The 23,514-nt window shown below is 50.0% G+C and overlaps 1 non-coding gene across 1 annotated transcript; it reads right to left on the bottom strand.

Annotated features, from left to right (window-relative positions):
* Positions 1-453: 453 nt before the first annotated feature.
* On the bottom strand, positions 454-525 carry Trnai-uau (transfer RNA isoleucine (anticodon UAU)). The gene has a single exon. It is a non-coding gene; the product is annotated as a tRNA-Ile (tRNA).
* Between the last annotated feature and the right edge of the window lie 22,989 nt (positions 526-23,514).

Here is a 23,514-nt window from a genome sequence, read left to right on the forward strand (position 1 = left end):
CGGCCAGTCGTGCGGCAATTCTGCGTGTATTCGCGGGCTTCTTTGACACTCGGAAAAACACATTTATGTAGCAGGTATTGAGCAACATAAAGTTGTATCGGGAGTTTTTCATGTTGCTCTAAAACCTTCTCATTGACATTTTGATAATTAGGACAGTACTTCTCGAGTTAGATATTTAATTACAATTAATTAATTAAGTCTCAGTAACAAAAAAATTACTGGCGGCTCCTCCACTGTACTGGAAACAATACGCACTAGGTTTGCGCCGCGTAACGCCATTCTTTTTTTTTAATCGTGCTGCGTGATAGCTGGGACACCCTGTATATATATATATCATAAGAAGCCAACAAACAATGACACCAAGGACAACATAGGGGAAATGACTTGTACTTACTATAATTAAATTAAAGAAATGATAAATTAATGTAAATTACAATGAATGAAAAAACAACTGTCCGCAGGTGGGGAACGAACCCACGTCTTCGCATTATACGTGCGATGCTCTCACCATTGAGCTACCGCGGAACTGTTTTCCCATCCACTTTCTGGGGTATTTATGTTTTTACAACTAGGACTAACCCTGGGAGTGTTAGCTAGCGCCACCACCCAAAAACCTAGGGGCGGATGTGAACATCCTTTCTGCCGCAGGCGTCACGAGCATGTGATTTTTTTGGGTGATGGCAATGTATGAGCGCGTGCACACCAGATAGCCACACCGTCGTCGTCCAAGCACCGACCACAGGATCGCTGCTCGTGACATTATCCGCTGGCGGAAGAAGCACCGTCCCGGTGCAGCAGCATCACGCGCTCTTGCCCGTGCTGACATCGCCCGCCAGGTTGCCCGCGATCGCTTATCAGCTTCAGAGGTCAATCAAAAATATCTCTATGACTGCCGACACCGGGAGGTGAACTTCCCTCCAGGGGTGTGCACGCGCTCACCTTAACCATTGCTGTAGCGTTGTGCGCCTTGCCTAATAAATATATCCATTGTATATAGAATCTCCCCGTAACAATATTGTGACGGGGTGTCAAATCGATAAAAGCAGGACATGATTTATAAACAGGGACTGTTGGCAGAGATGGCCAAGATGGCTGAACACGCGCAGCGTCCCCCCGGCGATCATCGTCTTCTTCCTTGATGCAAGGAGGCGGCCCGTAACATCTAACCGCCCCGGCTGGCTGAGCGCCGTCTCGGCGCAGACTAATTACACGAGGAGGCGACGGAAAAGTACGGCTTCAGTCGGGATACGTGCACGACGTCACGAGATTGCAGGGTAGATGGTGAAGAACTGTTCAGTGGGGTGATCTCATAGTTCACGTCACTAAGTTGCCGTAAAACCTTGTAAGGTCCGGTGTAACGCCGTAAAAGCTTTTCGGAGAGACCGACGCGACGAGAAGGAGTCCAGAGAAGCACAAGAGATCCCGGAGAAAAGCAGAGGTGCCGGTGGCTGCGGTCATAACGGTCCTTTTGGCATAATTGCGAGTCGGAGAGTCGTTCATGAGCGATCTGACGTTCCAGATGGGCTCGCGCGGCAGCATCGCGGGCATACTCCGTGGTATGTTGTAGAACAGCAGGTAGGAGCGCGTCAAAAGGCAATGCAGGGTGGTGTCCATACAGGAGGTAAAAAGGCGAAAAACCGGCGGTGTCGTGACGGGAAGAGTTGTACGCAAACGTGACGTATTGCAAAGCGCTGTCCCAGTCCCGATGATCGTCAGAACGTACATCGACAGCATATCGGTTAAGGTGCGGTTCAGCCTTTCGGTGAGCCCGTTGGTCTGCGGGTGGTACGCCGTAGTGAGCTTGTGCTCCACAGAACAGGCACGAAGGAGGTCATCGACAACTTTCGACAGGAAGTCGCGGCCTCGGTCTGTGAGCAGTTGCCGAGGGGCACCATGACGAAGGATGACGTCATGAAGGAGGAAATCGGCGACGTCAGTGGCGCAACTAGTTGGCAAAGCTCGCGTGATGGCAAAACGCGTAGCGTAGTCGGTCGCAACTGTGATCCACTTGTTTCCTGAAGGAGACGTAGGAAATGGACCGAGTAGGTCAAGACCGATGCGGTAGAATGGCTCCTGGGGTATGTCAATAGGATGCAGAAGGCCTGCAGGTAACCCCGAGCGCCGTTTACGTCGCTGACAAAGGTCACACGCAGCAACGTAGCGTCGAACAGATCGGTACGACCAGGCCAGAAAAACCGGCGCCGCACGCGATCGTATGTGCGGGATACGCCAAGATGGCCAGCGGTCGGAGTATCGTGGAGTTCTTTGAGAACCGTAGCACGAAGATGCTTGGGGAGAACTAGCAGGAGCTCTGGGCCATCGGGAGTGGTACTACGACGGTAAAGAATATCGTCGTGAAGCTCAAACAGACGAAGCGATGGGTCGGGCTTACGAGAATGGAGGCGGCCAATTATATAGATCGTAACGTGTCGTCACTTTGCTGTTCAGCGCGTATGTTGGCCAGATCTGCAATAGCCATGACGAAGTCACCGGTATCACGTTCGGCGGTGTCGGGAGGGTCGACAGGGTAGCGTGATAAACAGTCAGCGTCTTGGTGCATCCGGCCAGATTTGTAGAGCACGTCAAAGGTGTACTCATGTAGTCGTAACGCCCAGCGACCAAGCCTTCCTGTAGGATCCTTTAGCGACGAGAGCCAGCGAAGGGCATGGTGGTTCGTGACGACGGAAAACGTTCGGCCGTACAAATAAGGGCGGAATTTTGCCACAGCCCAGACCAAAGCGAGGCATTCGCGCTCAGTTATCGAATAATTCCGTTCCGACGACGAGAGAAGGCGGCTGTCGTAGGCAATGACACGGTCCTGGTCGTTCTGGCGTTGGGCGAGTACTGCACCTATGCTGTGGCCACTAGCGTCGGTGCGAACTTCTGTAGGGGCCGACGGGTCATAATGCGCCAAAATGGGTGGTGAAGTCAGTAAACTGACCAGGGTGGTGAATGCGGCAGCTTGTCCACGATCCCAGGAAAAAGAGATGTCCTTCTTGAGTAGGTCAGTAAGCGGCCGGGCAATGTCGGCAAAATTCCTGACAAAGCGGCGGAAGTCGGAACACAGGCCGACAAAGCTCCGTACATCGCTAACTGAGCGAGGGACAGGAAAGTCTCGGACGGCACGCACCTTGTCGGGGTCAGGTTGGACACCGCGAGCACTAATAAGGTGACCGAGAACGGTGATGTGACTGACGTCGAGCGAAACGACACTTGGAGAAGTTAAGTTGCAGGCCAGCGCGGCGAAACACATCGAGAATGGCCGACAGGCGGGCTAGGTGGTCCTCATCAAAAGTAGGCGAAAATACAATCACGTCATCTAGATAGCATAAACACGTAGACCACTTATAGCCCCGAAGGAGAGAATCCATCATTCGCTCGAAGGTTGCGGGGCCATTACATAATCCAAAAGGCATAACCTTGAATTGGTTAAGTCCATCTGGTGTGACGAACGCAGTCTTTTCGCGGTCCATGGCATCCACGGTAATCTGCCAGTATCCGGAGCGTAGGTCGATGGAGGAAAAGTACGTGGCGCCATGGAGGCAGTCTAAGGCGTCATCGATTTGGGGCAGGGGGTATACGTCCTTGCGTGTGATGTTGTTCAAGTGTCGGTAGTCAACACAAAAGCGCCAGCTGCCGTCTTTCTTTTTTACTAGTACCACAGGGGACGCCCACGGACTGGAAGAAGGTTCGATAACCCCTTTTGCGAGCATTTTGTCAACTTCGCCTTGGATCACACGACGTTATTCGGCGAGGGAGACACGATAGGGACGGTGGCGGATAGGGCTCGCGTTCCCCGTGTCGATGCGATGTTGGACAACAGACGTTTGGCTCAGAGAACGATCGTCGAAGTCGAAAATGTCGTGGTAAGTCTCCAGGAGGCGGCGAAGGTCAGTAGCTTGATCAGAAGGAAGGTCAGCAGGCATCATTCCGACAAAGACATCGCGCGGCGGACTGCTTGTGGTCAGGCGCGGATCCAGGGGGGATGTCCGGATGTCCTGACCCCTCTCAGATTTCTGCATCGCCCCCTCGCTGGCAGGCGGATGGCCCTGTCGCAAAAAATATGGCCACCAGCATTCTTCAAAATTATTTTTCGCGAGTACCAGTGGTATCAGCCATGTAGAAGTAAAGCTAGCTCGCTCACAAGCTTAGTTGTATTCCGTAGGGGTGTGGTGTCGCGAAGTTGCCGTAGTTATTTTTTCTCATGAACACCTTGGACCTCCTGGCGCCGGCCGTGCCTTACTCGTCCCGTCGGTGGCGTCGAATGAACGAGGGGACGTTTCTTTTGCCAAGCACGCTGATGTCCGCGCGAGCGCCTTCGCGCCTGATCAACTCAGTTCCCCATTGGGGTGTCATCGGTTGCCTCATTAGCTGTCATCGGTTCCGCGACCAACCTGCCTAATGAAAGAGATCTCTCGCTGAAGTGTTCATATATAAATAATAACTAACAGCTAAACTAAGAACTACGCATGGGCAACTTTGGCTGTCATCGGTTCCGCGACCAACCTGCCTAATGAAAGAGATCTCTCGCTGAAGTGTTCATATATAAATAATAACAACTAACAGCTAAACTAAGAACTACGCATGGGCAACTTTTTTTTAACTGTAGCCCTCATTGTGATGACCGTAACACGTTAACAATATCCAGTACGAACACAGTACTGTTCGTACGCTACAAGTTTTAAATGCAGAGCATTTCTGTAGCGTGCGCCGTCCGTCCGCAACAGCTCGAGCACAGGTGCGCCCTCTCCCCCACTCCTCCTCTCCCGCATCACGCTTGCAGCACATGTGCAGCGCGCGAAGCGTCGTAGTTGAGTCGCGCTACGGCGCAGCAAGCACCGTAGCAATAAAATCCCTATATAAGAAAAGTACCGCCATCCTTTGACAAATGCAGCTTCGCTCTCTCCTGTGTTATCCTGTATCTCCGATTGGACGATGATAGCGCGCGTTTTTCACTTTATATTTTCTTTTTTTCCGCCTCAGAGGCCATGTTGAAAATCCTCTGCGCAGCCGCAGTCGCCGGCGGCGGCGGCGGCGCGCGCCCGGCCTGAAAGCTTCAACGTAGACTTTATAGGTGCGCCACCGTCAACTTGGCTTTCGCTAGCAAAAAGTAAAGAAAAAGCAAGCGCTTTAGGAGAGGAGGCGGCGGAGGAAAGAGTAGATGGCGGTACTTTTCTTATATAGGGATTTTACGTAGCAACAGCAGGTGCTGGCGTGATAGCGCGCCCTCTCTCCACCCCCTCTCCCTCTAACGCGCGCGCTAGCAATATAAAGCGGGTTGGCGCGGGCTCCACTCGTCAACTCCTGCGCTCTCTTGCGTTCGTCGGCGGTCGCAGTTGATAAGCGATGGAAGCAAGACCAACTAGTACCTCGACGCAATCCAACATCAGCGCCGAAGCACCAGTTCAAGACATCGTACCATCGTCTTCGTCGACGGCGGCAGAAGACAAGGCGGCGCGCGCCGACGCCGAACTTCGTGAACGAGAAACCGCGGCCAGGCGTCAACGTCGACAAGCGGATCCCAAGCAGCGTGCATGAGAAGCCGCGGGCAGGCGTCAGCGTCGGGCCGCGGACCCTTCGAGTCGAGAACGACACGCGGCTGCGACACGTCAGCGTCGGGCCGCGGACCCCGGCGTACGGGAACGAGAGGCGGCGGCGAGCAAGAAATGAACAACAGAGAAGCAATAATAATATAATATAATATAATATAATAATAGGAATCGCAGTGATGCCAATGAAATAATAACTTTACGTTACCGACAGTTGACAGTTGACAAGAACTTTATTAAAAGGTCCTGAGGAAAAAGATTGGGGGAGCCGAAGGCACCCCAATCAAGTTGGTGGCTCCGCCCATGACGGAACCGGGAGCATGGTGACTCTCGGCGACGTCGCGGGCCCTCTGGACGGCCTGTCGTTGATGCGTAAAGTCCGCGCTTTGCAGTAGGGCGTCCCACTTGGACTTGTCGTGAAGATCAGAGCCCGCGTTGGACGGGCACAGCCAGAGCATATGATCGAAAGAGCAGAAGTCGTGCCCACATTTGGAGCACGATTGCGGGAAGTTAGAATCTATCCGATTGAGCGCTCTGGGGGTGAGGTACGATCTCGTCTGTAAGAGCCTGAACGTGACACACTGAGCCCTGTTTAATTTTGGGTGAGGGGGAGGGAATTTCCTTCTGCTCAGTCTGTAGTGGGATGTGATCTCGTTAAAGGTGATAAGAGGGTCTTTAGGGGAGCAATCCTGTGAGAGAGCTGGACCGCTAGCCCGGGCGCGGTTCGTGAATTCACGCGCTAGGCAGTGGGCCTGCTCGTTGGGGTTGCATCCCGCTTAATTAACTACGCCTTTAACGTGGGCCGGGAACCAGACGATGTGGTGACCTCCTGTCTCGTTATCCGCAGTGTTTTCAAGAGATTTGTTGACTAGGCTAGCCGTGTGCTTAGACACTAGGGCTGACGAGAAGGCCCTGACGGCAGTGCGTGAGTCGGAGAAAACAGTTGTTGGGCCTTTGGCAGCGTTAAGCGCCAAGGCTATCGCGGTTTCCTCCGCCTCGTTTGCGTGCTTAGTGCAAACGGATGCAGCGCTAATCAGCGTTCCGCGCGCGTCTACGACCGAGATTGCAAACTTATTTTCGCTGCCGTATTTGGCCGCGTCAACGAAGAGTGCATCTGCCCCGTACGGATTAACTCTTTGAAGGATGGCTTTAGCCCGTGCGATTCTTCGGCCCTCGTTATATATCGGATGAATGTTTCTCGGTACGGGATCGACCGTTATAGCTTCCTTGGCTTCTTTGGACAGGGGGTATCTGTCGAGCGGCGGTTGTATGGATGATATGCCTGCTTCGTTTAGGATTTTGTTACCCGGCTTAGTTAACGAAAGCCTGGTGATCTGTGCAGTTCGATGTGCCTCGATTAATTCGTCGATAGTATTGTGAACACCAAGCTCCAATAGTTTCTCCGTGCTAGCACATTGTGGGATGCCGAGTAGTCTTTTGATACCGGACCTAATGAGCGTGTCGAGCTTCCTCTTTTCGGCTTTACTCCAATTGAGGAAAGGCGCCGTGTAGTTAACGTGACTGATAAAGAAGGCCTGAAAGACCCTGAGTAGGCTGTCCTCCTTGAGTCCCCCCTTTCTACTTGTAACTCTGGCAAGTAGCCTGAGTATATTGTGCGCCTGTGCGCCGAGCTTCTTTAGAGCGTCTGCATTACATCCTTTGGCGTTTATTAAAAGTCCTAAAATTTTGGTGGAGTTCACCCTCGAAATGCGGTGTCCTTCTCTAGTCGTAATTTTGACTGGCAGTGTTTCCAGAGGCTCAAGGTTCCTAACGCCTTGCCTAGCCTGCCTGTAGAGTAATAGTTCGGATTTGCTGGGCGAGAGCTTTAGTCCTGTGTCTGTGAGGAACTCCTCCGTCACCTCTATGGCCCCCTGTAAGGATTGCTCTAGTTCGGCCAGAGATCCCCCCAGAGACCAGATTGTAATGTCGTCGGCATAAATTGCGTGGCCCACTTTTGGGAGTTCGGCTAGCCTGTTAGAAAGTTTATGCATGGCGATGTTAAAGAGTAACGGGGATAGGACCGAGCCCTGAGGTGTTCCGCAGTTGCCCAGTTTGTAAGGACCGCCCGAGATCGTACCCAGTCGAAGGAGCGCCTTTCTTTTCGACAGGAAAGAAAAAGTGAAGTTAAAGAATCTCCGCCCTAGATTAAGGGAGGAAATCTCTTTCAGGATGTGCTCATGCGCCACCTTGTCGAAAGCTTTGGCGAGGTCGAGTGCAAGTATGCCTTTAACGTCACGCGACGCGTTGTCGAATATGGATCTTTTTAGAAGGAGCATTGTGTCTTGTGTTGAAAGTCCTCTTCTAAATCCGATTAAATTGTGTCTAAAGAGTTCGTTGTTCTCTATGTGATCTGTGATTCTGTTATGTATAGCATGTTCGGCCACTTTGCAAATACAAGATGTTAGAGAGATGGGACGCAGGTTATCCATATGCGGGGGTTTCCCCGGTTTGGGGATAAGCACCACCTTGGCTGTGCGCCATTCCAGCGGGACCTGCCCCGAACTCCATACTTCGTTTATCTCTGCCGTTATGATTTCTATGGCCTTGTCGTCCAGGTTTCGGAGGAGTTTGTTGGTAACTCCGTCTGGTCCAGGGGCGGACCTTCCGTTTAGGTTGAAGAGAACGTGTCTAATTTCTGATACAGTGAACGGTTCGTCTAGCTCTGGCCTGTCTAGCCCCGTGTATCCTGCTCTCACCGTTCCGCCTTGCGAATCTCCTTCCTTAATGGGGAGATAGGTGCGAGCCAGGATGTTGATAGTTTCTGCTTCCGTGGGGCCCGTGGCGATCTGCTTATGAATGAGTCTATCCACGGCAAGATTGAGAGTGCTCTTGGACTGTTTGTCGTTGAGGAGGCTTTTGAGCAAGTTCCATTTACTGCCTCTTCTCATGCGACCGTCCATTTCGTTACACGTCTCGTCCCACTGCTGTAGGGCCAGCTGCCTGGAGTACGACTCTATTTCCTTGTTGACTGACGTCAGCTTAACTCGAAGTCGGCGATTTAGCTTCTGCGTTTTCCACCTCTCCGCGAGGGCGTGTTTAGCCTCCAGGAGGTGCGCTAACCGCGAGTCCATTTTGGGAACTTCGAGCTGTGTTGTGATTTCCTTGGTTGCGCTCTTGACAGCCTGTTTAAGGTTTGCGATTAGTTCTGTGAAAGATTCACTTGAAGGGGCCATTTCGCCTCGAATTTTTCTGAAAAGATCCCAGTCAACGTAATCGTATCTAACTGGTGGTTTTGGTTTGACCTGCACCGTGATTTCGAGAATGTAGTGGTCGCTACCCAAGTCCTCCTGGAGATTATCCCACGTACCCTCGATACCACGGAGGAACGCGAGGTCGGGTGTGGTGTCGCGACTGACCGAGTTACCCCTTCTTGTGGGAAACCTAGGATCCGTGATGAGTGTGAGGCTGGAATCGGCTGCACAACCGGCTAAGTTTGTGCCTTTCTTACTGCTAAAGCCGTATCCCCATTCTGTGTTTGGGGCGTTGAAGTCACCCGCAATCAGAAGGGGCGCGTTTCTGGCTATCCTGATTGCGGCGCTGAATAAGGTGTTAAAATCTCTTTTCCTGTCCGCAGGAGAACTGTAGACGTTAAGAATGAAGGCATTTGCGTTGCTTGTTTTACTGGGCACGATCTCGACCAGCTGGGCTTCGAGTCCGACCTTATATTTCGGGACGTCGTGCTCCACGAAGGAGACGTTCTTCTTAACTAGCATGGCTATGCCTCTTCCCTTTTAAAAAAATAATTAAAAAAAATTTTTAATAAAAAAAAAAAAGCTCCGTCGCATGCCCCCGCGCGAGGGACACGTGTAAATGCAGAGCATAGTGGGGTTCCGTGGTGTTGGTGTTGTTAGTGTGGTGTTGGTGGTGGTGTGTTGGTGGTGGTCTGGGTTGAGAGAGAAGAGATAATCGTAAGTTTACGTTACCGACTTACGATTATCTCTTCTCTCTCAACCCAGACCACCACCAACACACCACCACCAACACCACACTAACAACACCAACACCACGGAACCCCACTATGCTCTGCATTTACACGTGTCCCTCGCGCGGGGGCATGCGACGGAGCTTCTTTTTTTTTTTTCATTATTCATCGTAACTTCGCAGTTTTATTGTCGTACATTAAGCATAGGAGGCTCAAAGCCGCCGAATCCGTTTATCTGAGTGGCCGTTCTCGCGGAGCGGGGTGAATTCGCCTCGAGCAGCGGCTGCGAAGTTGGGGGAGCGTGACGTCAGCGGCCAAAGCCAGCGTGCGGGCCTAGGATGGCGTCGCGTGGTTAGAGAAACGGGTAAGGAGCATACATGCAACGCCGTGAAACGGGTAGGGTGCCTCGATGCCAGCGCCGCTGTCATCGAGGCACCCTAGAAACGGGAGCAGATGCGCGCCGCCTTGTGTAAAAGGATGACGTCGCGTGTGAAACAAAACATGAAGATGCTGGCTCGCGCTCTCGGCTACTACGCCACATCGTTCTTCTTGTAGGAGGTGTCGTGAGCCTTCATACGCGGTGATTCGCACATCGCAAACAACCAGCGTAGTGGTTGCCGCGTTCGAGCGGATTAGTCCTCCAAAGCAAACGAAGGTGTCTCAGCCGAACACAAAGAATCTTCTTAAGGAAATCAAGGTGTCCCAACTGAACTCCACAGACGGACCCGTGCTTACGCATTTATAACGAACCTGCGACAGATCATCCCAAATTTTATTTTAAGAAACAATACAGGCTACATATACCGGGTGTTCAAAATTAAGCTTTGTGGTTTTCTTAAAATTAGGCACTGGGAGGCACGTGAAGACCACCTGCGCAAATAAGTCATGTGGCCAGGGGGACACAAAGTGAGATGATAATTATCGCTGTCAGCAGCCGAATTACCTAAAATTGAATAATTAACTATTTATCGACTGCAGTAAGTGTGTATGTTTCTATTCAAAAGTTAGAGGCAGCCGTGTTTCTACACAGTTTCACTTAATAGAATTTTTCTAGCATGTCTATGCTCCGAGATATCCAACTCCAAATTTTAATTGTCGTTCGCATGATTACGCATGCAAGAGAGTGAGGATTGGCGCAAAGCTCCTCCATGATGTGACGCGGCTGTTGGGTGCGGCGTTTAGTCTGACAACGCGGCGGAGGCATTGGCAAAGATAATAACTGTCCCCCTTCCCCTGACGGCTGGCGAAATAAAAAAAAAAATCTAAGAACCCGTAACCGGCTGTCGTAACACGTGACCGCGCAGCCTGTAAAGATGGCGGCAGCTGCCATGCCGAGATAATGGCGCGAGCGGAGAAGCCGGAGGGCAGTGCGCGTGCGTAATGGTGACTAGACGACCGGGCATTGCCCTTGCCTGGGCTACGCAAATAAAGTTGACTGCTGATTTCCAAGTATTGTAAGTTCTATTGAAATCAAATACAACTGCACCATCAACAGCAGAAACCTTTTTAGCTATGCTATCGAATATTTCATACTGCCGCTTTAAGTTTGGTGTTGTCATGCACAAATCTCAGGACAACACTTCACCCATCAAGATGTCAATGCCCTAAAAATGTTCAAAATGCCTCCCTTCGACAGCAACGCAAAGCATAAACCACTCTCGCGTCGACTCGATAACTCTGCGCAGTACGACACTTGAAATTTGGAGTCGGATATCTCGAAGCACGAACACGCTAGAATAATTCTTCCGACCGATACTGTGTAGAAGTACGACTGCCTCTAAGTTTTCAATACAAACACACCCACTTACTGCAGTCGACAAAAAATAATTGTTCAATTTTATTTAATTCGGCTGCTCACAGCGATAATTATCATCTCACTTTGTGCCCCCCTGGCCACACAACTTATATTTGCACAGGTGGTCTTCGCGTGCCTCCCAGTGCCTAATTTTAAGAAAACCATAAATCTTAGTTTTGGGCACCCTGTATTATCAGGCACAGCCGCCAAGCACATGGCTGTATTGGGTAACGTCCTTTTCCTATAAGCTCGGAGAAACCCATACCTGGCTTCACTATAGGGCTTCTTCCTCTTTCTGCGGTTTTACGTGCCAAAACCAGTTCTGATTATGAGGAACGCCGTAGTGGAGGGCTCCGGATTAATTTTGACCACCTGGGGTTCTTCAACGTGCACTACAACGCAAGCACACTGGCGTTTTTGCATTTCGCCTCCGCCGAAATGCGGCCGCCGCGGCCGGGATTCGATCCCGCGACCTCGTGCTCAGCAGTCCAACGCCTGAGCTGACTGAGACACCACGGCGGCCTACAGGTGTTTGCTCAAGCCGTATAAAACGCGGGTTTATCATGAGCAGAAACGGTGAATTTCGGTAAATGAAAAAGGCTACTATCATCATCATCATCATTGACAGAAGCTGACGCCCCCCCCCCCCCCCCCCCCTCAGAAAAAAACTGGATCCGCCCCTGCTTGTGGTGCAAATGAAGGACGAACTGGCGGGACTGGTGGGATCCAACGCGCAAATTTCGCAGTCTTCGGCAGTAGTGATGGCGGCGAGTGACATGCCTGCCGGAATCAGTTGAGGAGAGGCGCTGAAGTTTAAAATAGGAATGGCGATGCGATTGCCGGTGACAGTCACGAGGGTGTTAGGCACGGCGACGTTCTTGGCGAGCAGAACGTCTGTTACCGGGGATAGCACGTAATTGCCATCAGCGACCGGAGGGTTCGAGACCATGGCGATATACCTGGCGGCTTGCGGGGGCATGCGCACATAGTCGTGCGCATGCCCCCGAAGCAGGCGTGATTTGGGCATCGGCTAGGAGAAGTAGTTCGAGCTGCAAGAGGCCAGTTGCACAGTCAATTAGGGCAGAATGAGTCGCGAGAAAGTCCAGACCAAGTTATATAACGTCGTACGGACATTGCTCAAGAACGGCAAATAAAACAGAAGTTGGGTGACTGGCGATGGGAGCGACTAAATCCCCACCAGAACACACCAGTGTTGCCAGATCTCGTCTTGTGCGGTTCTCTAGATTTGCGAGGCGGAGATGTCCCTAGTGAAGTCACGCGACTGCGTGCCGCGCTCGCCTTCTTATCGCCTCCCCCTCCTCGTACGTGCGTGCGCCAGATTTCAACGTGTGTGCACGCAGGAGATGAACGTGGGCGCAAGGTTTACACTTGCAGCTTATTCCGAAGAGAAATAAAACTATGTTGCATTTATTTATGAGAAATCTGAGTTAGCACGTGTAACGACAGGGTAGGTGAGCCTTAGCTAGGCGACTGGCCACGGCCGTCTGGTGTTGAGCGATCGGGCAGTGACGAGACGCTCTCTCGAATCGTTCTTGACGCCTTTTATAGGTCCCCACCCCCCATTCTTAAAATTATTTTCTGTTACGTTAGTCACTGTCGCACTCTTCAACATTCACCTGATTTTTTAACGGCGTGGCGGCGCCTAGCATTCCTATTTGTTTCTGCGTGGACTCCAAAGCCATTCACCTACTTGCCCTCCCACCTGTTTGTTGTGGCGGTTTCTTCCCTGGCCCAGCCCACCCGTCCTTGACATATCTTGCTGTGCGTAAATCAGCGTTCTGTAGGTCGTTCGATCTTGTCGATGCTCAAAACATTTAGCAAATGTAATGCTATCTATTCCGCAAGGCAGTTGCTAAGTTTATTGTGGTGCAGTTTATTTTGCAATCAGCATGTCATCAGCACTGCATGGTTCCAGCTAGCAGGCTGACCTGAACCGATTATTGTAAAAATTTTGCACGTCTGAGAAAACTCGATCTCGGTTCCGTTTGTGCCTTTGCATATTCTGCATCTCATAGCAGCACACACTGCGCGACTTATCGATTCACAAGTTCAAATAAAGTCAGCCTATAATCTGCGCTGACAAACGCGCGCTCACGATCTACAGGTGCATTGCAACAGTCGCCTTACTTCTTCGACCTGCCACGCGGACTCCCCGTAGCTCTAACCGGCAACAGCTTACTGGTTCAAGAAAACGGAAAGTTCATGTTTCTAACGTGACTTTTTGGAATCATGAGGTTAGTGGGCGCACAGATGTGAACTGATTGCGCAATTTGAGAACATATAAAGAGCCTGAAGCATTACGGCGGAGCGAACTAAATTTCTGGTGAAATAAACACACACACAGGTTAATGCGACTAACCGATTCCTTGTCACACACAATCGACCACTTACATACACAAAAAGGGTCAACAATCGTCGCCACCAAGACGATTTATCCAAATGATCGCAAAGCCACACAAGACATAAGGCATCGCCGAAGATGAAGTTGTTGACAGTCTGAACAATCTACGCGTGAATTCATGTGAGCGCTCGCGAAATAACGCAATCCTGGCTAAAACAAACAAACACAGAAAATATTATAAACAGAACAATGCGCATTGGCGGGTCCATCATTAATCATATGGACAGCCGCGAAAAAATATGCACAGCGAGTTTCACTTCGCCTGTTCAACTGGTCGAGTTGACTAGGGAATTTCGGCCTCCATTCTGGGTACATGAAAGAGCTAGTTTTGGTGAGCAGCCCAGAGTTGCCAGCATGATGTTTTCTATACCGCTAACTTTGGGCGATGTTGTGGTCGGTATTTAGTCTCGCGCACTGGCGATGGTGATGCGGGCGGTGCACATGCCAAGGATGGTGGGATCGAGTTCCTCCATCGGCCACGCTTACAACGTGGGAAACAGCAGGTGTGACCACCTTCTTTAGGCGACGGCGAAGACCAGAGCTCATGACAGAATTAAATAGAAGCCCCGGTGTCGACAAGTGCAGAAATCGTCACGCCATCAACGTCAACGTCCAACACACATCGTCGAGTCGGCAGAGTAACTAGAGGGTTTTCGGGCAGCGTCGTCGATGCAGCGTTACCTCCGCACGCTGCATCGTCTAGTTTTCCGTACAGTGTACTAGTTTTCCGGAATGTAGGAGCCACGGTTGCTTGGCGACGGGGCGCGGCGAGGTGGCGGGGAGCGGGAGGACGGACGGCGGTACGGTTGCGAACGCGACTGGTGACCTCTAGGTGACGGCGAGCGGCTGGACCATGTCGTGGCAGCGTCAGGATTGTAAGGGTGTGCCACAGATGGTGGCTCAAAAGGGCTGCGATCAAGGCGGCGAGCATGGCCAAAGGATGGAGTACGTTGCGGGAACGACCAGCGGTTGTTGCAGTAGCGAGCAACGTGCCCGACCCGGCGGCAGTTAAAGCAGATCGATAGGCCGATCGTCTTCAGTTCGCCAATCAGCATGGTTCCGAGATCGTGGAGCAAACCGTGGATACCGAGGGAACGATGTCGGGGCCCCGGAAGTGGGTGTAGGGCCGGCTGACAATGGCGCAAGCAGCGTGAACCCCGAGATTCGCGAGTTCGTTTTGCACGATGGCTTGGACAAGTGAAACCGCTGGGGCGGTCGAGTCGCCGGCGTTAGAGCTGGTAAAGAGGCTAGCGGGAGCCATTGCCTCGATTTCGCGGCAGACAATCCTCGTCAATTCGGCCGAAGGGGGCGAAAGGTTAGATTGCGGCCGCTCTTCACACGAAGACGTTGCAGCGGTGTTGGGAAGCCGGGCGAATGGTCGTTCAATGCGGCGGCTCTTAGCCGGCTCGAAGCGCTGACACTCCTCGATCATGGCATCGACGGTAGCACAATTTCTGCACATCAGAAAATTGAATGCGTCGTCCGCTATCCCTTTCAGGACGTGGCCAACCTTGTCAGACTCTGGCATGTTACTGTCAGCTTTACGGCACAGCGCCAGCACATCCTGTATGCACGACAAATATTATTCCGTGGCCGTCTGGGCGCGTGTTGACAGCTGTTGCTTCGCAGCGATTTTTCCACTGGAGGCCTTACCGAACAGGTCACGGTGCTTTTGTTTTAATGTAGCCCAGCCCCCAAAGTCGGCCTCGTGATTGTCATACCACAACTTCGCCGTTCCACTGAGATAAAACCACATTGGCCAGCATGACTGTCAGGTCCTAGTGGTTGGAATCGCTCACGCGTTCGTATAGCGTAAGCCATTCCTCAACGTCGATACCATCGGTCCCGTTGAACGTTCCAGGGTCTCGGGGATGGACTACTATAATCGGTGTCCGCGGCGCAGAAGCAGATTCCGGTTGGTGTGCCATGGTAGTCGCACCGCAGCGTCGACCGCTTCGGAGCTCCGTCGTCTGGCGAGAATACCCAGCACCTCCCACCAATGTGTGACGGGGTGTCAAATCGATAAAAGTGGGACGACATTTATAAACAGGGACTGTTGGCAGAGATGTTGTTGTTGTTGTTGTTGTTGTTGTTGTTGTTGTTGTTGCCTCAAAACATGGCTCGTACCCACGAGGGGGATTGGCCACACTGGATAAAATAAAACATACACCTAACAACGAACAAAGGGGTAAAGGTGAACAATCAAAATTAATATTTTGGCAACTCCTTAACACAGATTTTGAGACGTCCTATACATAAACTAACTAAATAAAAATTAAGAGAAAACTAACTACAAAAATAAACATAAAATAACATGTCCCACGGTCGGTACCCTAGCAGCGTAACCTCCTGGATGCTTCAATGATTTTGTGTACAGCAGTGATCATGGAACCCTGACGTGTGCCTAATTGACAGGCCCCAAAAGACAAAATGTTTGGCGTTGTAAGTGCCAAACCCAGATTACTACTTGGAAATAACAGAAACATTCTACGGAGGGAGGAGAAGCGGTGGCAAGAAAGAAATGGTCAATAGTTTCCGATTGATTACAAAACGAGCAGAGGTCAGTGATTGATAAACCAGATATCTATGAAGATAAAAATTTAGGCCGGGAACTCTGCAGCGGAAATTTGACAGTGTCACCTCACATTGGCGTGAAAGGCACTTGCTCGTGTTCCACCGAAATTTTAAATGTTGAAAATCGCCTGAAGAAAGTATGGACGAGTCATGGCAATTCAGCAATAAAAGGCATTTAAATCTAGCTCCTGTTATAAAAGAGAAATCAGGAAGAACATTTATGACCGAACCGTTTAGTGATGTCGAAGCGAGCGAGTCAGCTGATTCATTTAAAAAGATTCCACTATGTCCGGGGACACAGACAAAGCGGACTTCGGATAAATTTTCTGGGGCAAGAGTCGAAAATATACTCAGTAGGTGTGACTGATTATTGGAAGTTAAATGTGTACAGACCGAAAGCGCATCTGTAACAACTATTACCTTAGAATTCTGTGGACCCAATTTTCGGATGGCAAGAATAACTGCCAGAAATTCTGCAAGAAATATTGGAGTGTAATCAGCGAGACGGAGAGCAAAAGACCAGTTGAGATGGCCAAGATGGCTGAACACGCGAAGCGTCCCCACCGGCGATCATCGTCTTCTTCCTTGATGCAAGGAGGCAGCCCGTAACAATATCTTCAGATCTGGTCTTGATACTTCCATACTTCGAAAGGCCTTTCGAGCTCTGCATAGACGCATCACTTTACGAAACTGGGGCTGTCCTCTACCAATGGGATGACCCACAGCAACCAGCACACCTACTCAAGGCTGTGGGTTATTACTCTTACACATTTACCAAAGCGCAAGAAAACTACGCTACTACGGAAAAGAACGCACTTGCAGTGGTAGTGGCTGTAAGGTAGTTCCGAACGTATCTTGAAAGTCGACAGTTCAAGCTGTATCTTCTCCATCTCTCGCAACCCAAAGGCAGAATTGTGAGGTGGATCAACGAACTGCAGCAATTCACTTTTAAAGTGACCCACAGACCAGCTGAAGCTGATGCATTATCGAGGCTGCATATTCCATCAGCAGCAAATACAGAAAAAGCGTGCGCCATCGACATCTGGGAGGGAACTGAGGAAATTCGATCACAGGGTGAGAAGTTTTACGTGCCAGACACATGCCGGCCAAGAATCTTGCGACTTTACCGCGACAGCGCCGAATCGGGTGGGCATGACGGATTCTCAAAGACGTTCAGAAAGATAAACCAGCGCTTTACCTGGGAAAGTATGAAAAAGGACGTACACGAATATGTCCGAACTTGCCACCTGTGTCAAATGGGAAAAGCCAAACATAAACCTCGAGGAAACGAAATGGTCATTCCCAAGTATTCGGGCGTACCCTTTGAAGTTGTCTGCCTCGATTTCGCTGAAGTCAAAAAGAAGGGGGAAGGGGTGCGGAGAACGCAGCCCTAATTTGTCGCCATTGACAAATGTACTAGAATGACAGCAGCTAAATGTGGAAAGGAGGATGCCAACTCTGTAATCGCCCTAATGGAACGAGTCATCTTCAAGGCAACTAAAGCATTGGTCTCTGATAACGGGCCTGCTTTTCGTAGCGAACTCAGAAGATGGGCAGAACAGAGAGGCATCACTCTAAGGTTTTCGACTCCATACCACCCGGAAGGCAACACACTTGCAGAAAGGTTAATTCGCGACCTCAAGAAGTACTTGGATTTATACCCTGCCTTCCCTGGTGGGTGGAAATGTGCCTTGGAAGCTGCAGTGACTCACCACAATAATACCTACACGGAGGGGTTGGGCTGCAGTCCATACCTTTCTGCAAATGGAACAAGTTTTTGGCTTCCTGCTGATCATCAGTTATGAATTGCCAGCCGCGTTATTTTTCTAGAGAATACATTCTAGAGAAGACAGTCGAACAGCAAATGAAATGTAAATTTGGAATGAAGAGAAACATCGACAATAAATAGGCACTATCGCAAGTTGCCTGTGGTTGAACCTGGAAGTTTCATACTCGTCAAGAAAGGACTGAGCGGCCCTAAGTGCCAATTTAGTGGTCCATACATGTTCACCAAAACGGCAAGCCAGCAAGGAATCCTCAAGTCAGTGTACTACGAGACTCCGGCAAAGACAGTCAAAGTTAGCTCCGTTGGGAACATCATTCCTTAATATCTCAGGAGGTATGGAGTCAGAGGTCCCGGAGAATGTGGAGTGCCATCAAGATGAAGACGAAGTGGCACGAGTACCAGAGGAGAGGAGGAAGAGAAAGAAGTTCAGTAAAATAGAGGAAAAGCTTTATCAGTTTCCGTCGAGTTCTTTACAAGTTACAAACACATGCATGAATTAATGAGTCAATTATACGGGGTGTGTCTTTTTTTATGTCAAACTATTTTTCAAATTTTTTTTTTCAAGTACTGTTGAAGATACCAAAAGGGGGGGGGGGGGGGGGGGAGTGGTATTCTGCAAGCATGTCCTTTTTGTCTGCCTACTGCTGAAGCACTGATTGGCTGGGGGCACCTGCCTAGCTCCTTCCTACGCGTACCCCGGCCCAGCCAATCAGAACTCCAGCAGCAGACAAAATGGACATGTCCCCGAGGTGGACACTTACAGAATGCCTTTCCAGCATTCCGCTTCATCTGGGTTACATTTACCAGGCGAACATCACTTTCTAAATGAGTAGTAGAAGTTACTAATTGACAAAATTGTGACAATTATTTTTTAATTAGTAACTTTAGTGCACTGTTGCAATGGTGGAAATGAGCCCGTTAACATGCAGGGCTTGTTCAGTTGGAACCAATTTTGTAACTAGCAACTATTTAAAAGATAATTAGCACAATTTTTCAATTAAATGCTTCTGCACTTGCAACTTATGCAGAATGAAGTGGAATATGCTGGCATCTGCAACAAGGGGCCTTAAAAAAATAAGTGGATTTTTTTAAGGTACCCGGTAGACGTGACTCAAAAAGAAAGCAAACACTAAATATTGTTACCAAACGCTGCTCGACACGAAGCTGAGGACAGTACGGGAGACAACGCTCTCTGATGTCACGCGGATGGTTTTGCCATCTTGTATGTTTTGTATGCCAGTGGCTGCATTGTAAATATCCCTGTAAATATATTTTAAACCACCTTGCCCGTAACATTTCGGTGAAAGATGTGGGGTACTCTAAGAAGCACAATGGATTTACGCAGCGGGCGCTCCTTGGCGGCACTGACAATGCCAGCTCAAGGCGAGAATGCTTTGGGCACGTTGCAAACCGCGCCCACCCTCATCCTGGCACAATAGCACGACCCTGGCACCTTTTCCAGCACAGACAACACCGACGTAAAAGACTAGCTTCAACTCTACCAACGGGTGAGTGCGAGCAATCACTGGGACCAGACCTTCATGCATGCTGACCTGCCATTTTACCTTGCGGGAAGAACACGCGTCTGGTTCGTTCGAGACCCACGAAGAGGAACTCACCAGCTGGGGATTGTGCAAACAAAAGCTCACCAATTTGTTTGGCAAAACTGTTGGCCGCCGGCATGCCGCGCAGAAAGACTGTGCGTGCCGAGCTCAGACGTGCTCAGAGTCCTATTAGGGTTGGTAATATCGATGAACGGTTAATCGATCAATCGAATAAAAGTATCCCGCAAAACAAATTTATCTTCACCGATGTCCTGCTTTCATTTAATCGACCTAATCAATTAGACATGTTCGATTAGTCGTTTTCGATAGTTTGGCAAGAGTTGCGCGAAAATGTTGAAATTGCATTAGAATGGCGGAGCACAAGCAGTGACTGTGCGGCTGTGCGACAGTCGACTGTTTTTCCGAGTCCCGAGTGATGCCGAGCCGAATGCTTCCCCTCTGTTCACCCACACCGCACATGCCAACACGCCACCCTAAGCCTGAGGCTTGAAATGCGCAATTTAAGGCATACTATAGCAACCCAGTCGTTGATCATCGCGTCACTCCCAGTCCCCTAAAGACGTGGCACAGCATGCACGCCGGTTTAGAGCAGGTATTTGACATAACGATGAAGTTCAGAAGCTACAGCAAATCTGTAGCTTCTGAGCGTCAATTCTCGCATGCTGGTTGTGTGGCGATTCAAAGAAGGTGTTGGTTTCACCCAAACATCCATGAAAATTGACATTCCTTCGCTCTGTAGAAAAGAGCACGTGGCTTAAAATCCTAAACTATGGTTTTGGGGGTGGTAGCGTTGCAGCTGGCGGGATTAGCCTGGCATACATAGCCGGCAATTGTTCCGCCCGAACCTCCTATGAGTTGAGATCAGGGGTGTGTCACTAGGTGTCGATGAGCCCCATGTCTCACAGGAAGGCAATCGGCACTCGTGACACTTTCTTCCCGATTGCCGTGGGCCCTCCGGGGAAATCGACGTCTTCAAAGATCGTGTGTGAAAGACAACTCTTTTGCAGGCTGTCGACCATCGCATTTTTTTCTGTCGGAACTGTGGGCATAGCCAAATGAAATGTTCAATGTCGCCGATATCACCACAGAAGGCATAGAGCGGGGAAGCACAACGTCCAGTCTTGAATGATCAAGCCTGGGTACGCAGTGTCAATTCTGATGCAGTACAACAGCGTCGCTTCCTCGGATGGGTCACACAGGTTTGATGTGGAGTTTTGTAGATTGCCCTAAAGCGATTACGGATTGCATCCTTAGAGTTCTGAAAAATGCTTGGCGCTCTCACTTTTGGGACACATGTCAGCGCTAGGCTATTTCGCTTCCTTCAATTCCTACGTGGAATGGGATCCATTGAAATTTTACGTTAAATTCCTTGCTCATTAGACATTTGATCAGTGCTAGAGATTGCCTTGTAAACTTCTGTCGAGGTAGGCCAAGGTGTAATTGTTGTAATGCAGACTTTGAATCCGTCAGCACCATGATATCGCGTGCAGAATAGGCCCGTAGTTTTCGCAAGGCCGTGGCAATTGCAGCGCTTTGTACTGTTCTAGACAAAACTACGCAATTCAGGCGGCCACACCATGATGCATCAAGGGAGGGTATGCAGAATGCCGCTGCACAGCTATCTACTTGTGCACACACCGACCCGTTTGTTTACGCTTGTAGGTGGCTTTGATACGCTGTGCTCAAGTTTCCCAGTACAAGCTTAGCTTCGGCAGTTGGAATGGTGCGTTTCGCCCATAGCCGGGGTACATTGAGGCCGCAGGTAACGTCCGAAAAAGACCATGATGGGTCAAGGCTACTCAGTTTAGGCCATTCCAGTCCTGAAAATTGGAAGGTGTTCATTGCTGCATGGAAATGGGAGCGAGTTCTTACCCTTAGCTGCCAGAGAAGCGTCGTGCCTGCGGGGGACTCGCCCAGCCTTGATAGCTGCGTGAACAAGGCCCGAGATATCAAAAGGCGGAGTGGGAGACATTGCTTCATTAGTAACCTTCTTGTTTGAAGCTGCCCGAAGAACTCCCATCGCCAAGCGAAGTCCCTTTTTATATACTGCCTCCTAGGGCACGAATTGACTTGGTAATCAGTGGCAGCTGATAGCTAATGCGGCTTAGTATCAGTGCAGCGTACAGCATGGACATTGGATTGTTTCCCCAACGTACACCTGCCAAGCGATGAAGTGCGTTGACTCTTTGCACTGATGCGCCCACAGCACTTTCAACCACGCGTCGCCATAGTACCTTGCAGTCTATGGCGACGCCCAGGAAATGAACACCAGTTGCACGACGAATTGTATGGCATCTGATATAGTGTCAGACGTGTTGAATTCCGCCTCACCCCAGTAACTTTGTTTTGCCCTGTGCATATTGCAATTCCTTGCATATTTTAGCTGGACTTCACCTTTCACTTCTGCAATTTTTCTAATTTCTTCTTTAACTGGCTTGCACAGGGATTCACTAGTGCCATTTATTTTGTTTAATGGTGCTCTAAATTCATTTTTATAAGATGTAATATTTATATTTTCCAAGGCCACTAGTGCCAACTCTATTTAGTCTTTGACAAATTAATGATTAACCTTTAGGCACTTGATTTCCAACTTGGTTCCACCTCTCAAACATTAAAATAGGGTCTTAGAAAAATAATTAACTGTGTTTCAACCTTTTTATAGTGCCCGGCAAAATTTCGATTAATCGATGAAAAACCATGCATCGAAAGTGATTAATAGATTAAAGGCTAAAATGATGAATGATTAATCGTTAATCGAATAAAAAATTTAATCGCCCATCCTTAAGTCCTATGTGACATGTATTCAGGACGTGCTTGCTCTTTGTCGCAAGGTTGATGAGACGATGCCGGAAGCGGAAAAGGTCGCACACATCCTCAAAGAAATCGCGGATGACGTGCTTACGCTCCTCGTTTTCAAGAACTTGTCAACAGTGCAGGACATAATTACTGAATGCCGCCGATTCGAAGAAACCAAAAGCCGTCGCATTGCTCACAACTTTTCTTGCCTTCCTAATAAGGCTGCAACATCTACTTGCGGAAATAAGTGGATAGCAGTCGCTACCAACTACACGACTCGGTACGGGATCACTCGGGCACTTCCAACCAGCTGTGCAACCGACGTCGCCGACTTCTTGCTCGAAGACGTTATACTTCACCATGGCGCTCCTCACAGACTGGAGCCGCTATTTCATTTCGAAGGTTGTCCAGGACCTCTTGCACTCCTGCGCTACAAAGCACAAGTTGACAACGGTGTACCACCCTCAAACTAACGGCCTCGCTGAGCATCTTAATAGAACTATCAAAGACATGCTTGCTATGTATGTTTCCTCCGCCCATCATGACTGGGAAGCCACTCTGCCCTTTGTCACATTTTCTTATAATTCCTCCCGACATGACTGCTGGTTTTTCTGTTTTACCTCTCGTACGGAAGAAATACCACGCCGCCATTTGACACCCTCCTTCCCGCCACTCTCGACTTGTCAGAATACGCCCGTGACGCCATCTTCAGAGCGGTAGAGGCACGCCAGATTGCACGACTGCGCCTTACCGCTTCGCAGGACAAGCAACGACTCTTCTATAATGCCCACCACCGCGATGCTCACTTCAGCCCTGGTGATAGGGTCCTTTTTTGGACACCGTCACGGCGCGTTGACCTTTGTGAAAAGTTGATCTCGCCGTACTCTGGCCTGTACCGGGTCTTGCGCCAAGTGACTGATGTCAGATCTGAAATCACGCCCCTCGATTCCACCACGTCTCGACCTTCCACCAATGTTGTACACGTCACCCGCCTCAAGCGATAAAACTCGGACGATCTAGCCAGCACCGGGACGGCGCCTTCGCCACCGGGGGTCATGTTACCAAGCGCTGCTTGAGACGAAGCTAAGGACAGTACGCAAGACGA

Source organism: Dermacentor silvarum, chromosome 10, assembly GCF_013339745.2.
Source record: "Dermacentor silvarum isolate Dsil-2018 chromosome 10, BIME_Dsil_1.4, whole genome shotgun sequence".
Classification (NCBI taxonomy): domain Eukaryota; kingdom Metazoa; phylum Arthropoda; class Arachnida; order Ixodida; family Ixodidae; genus Dermacentor; species Dermacentor silvarum.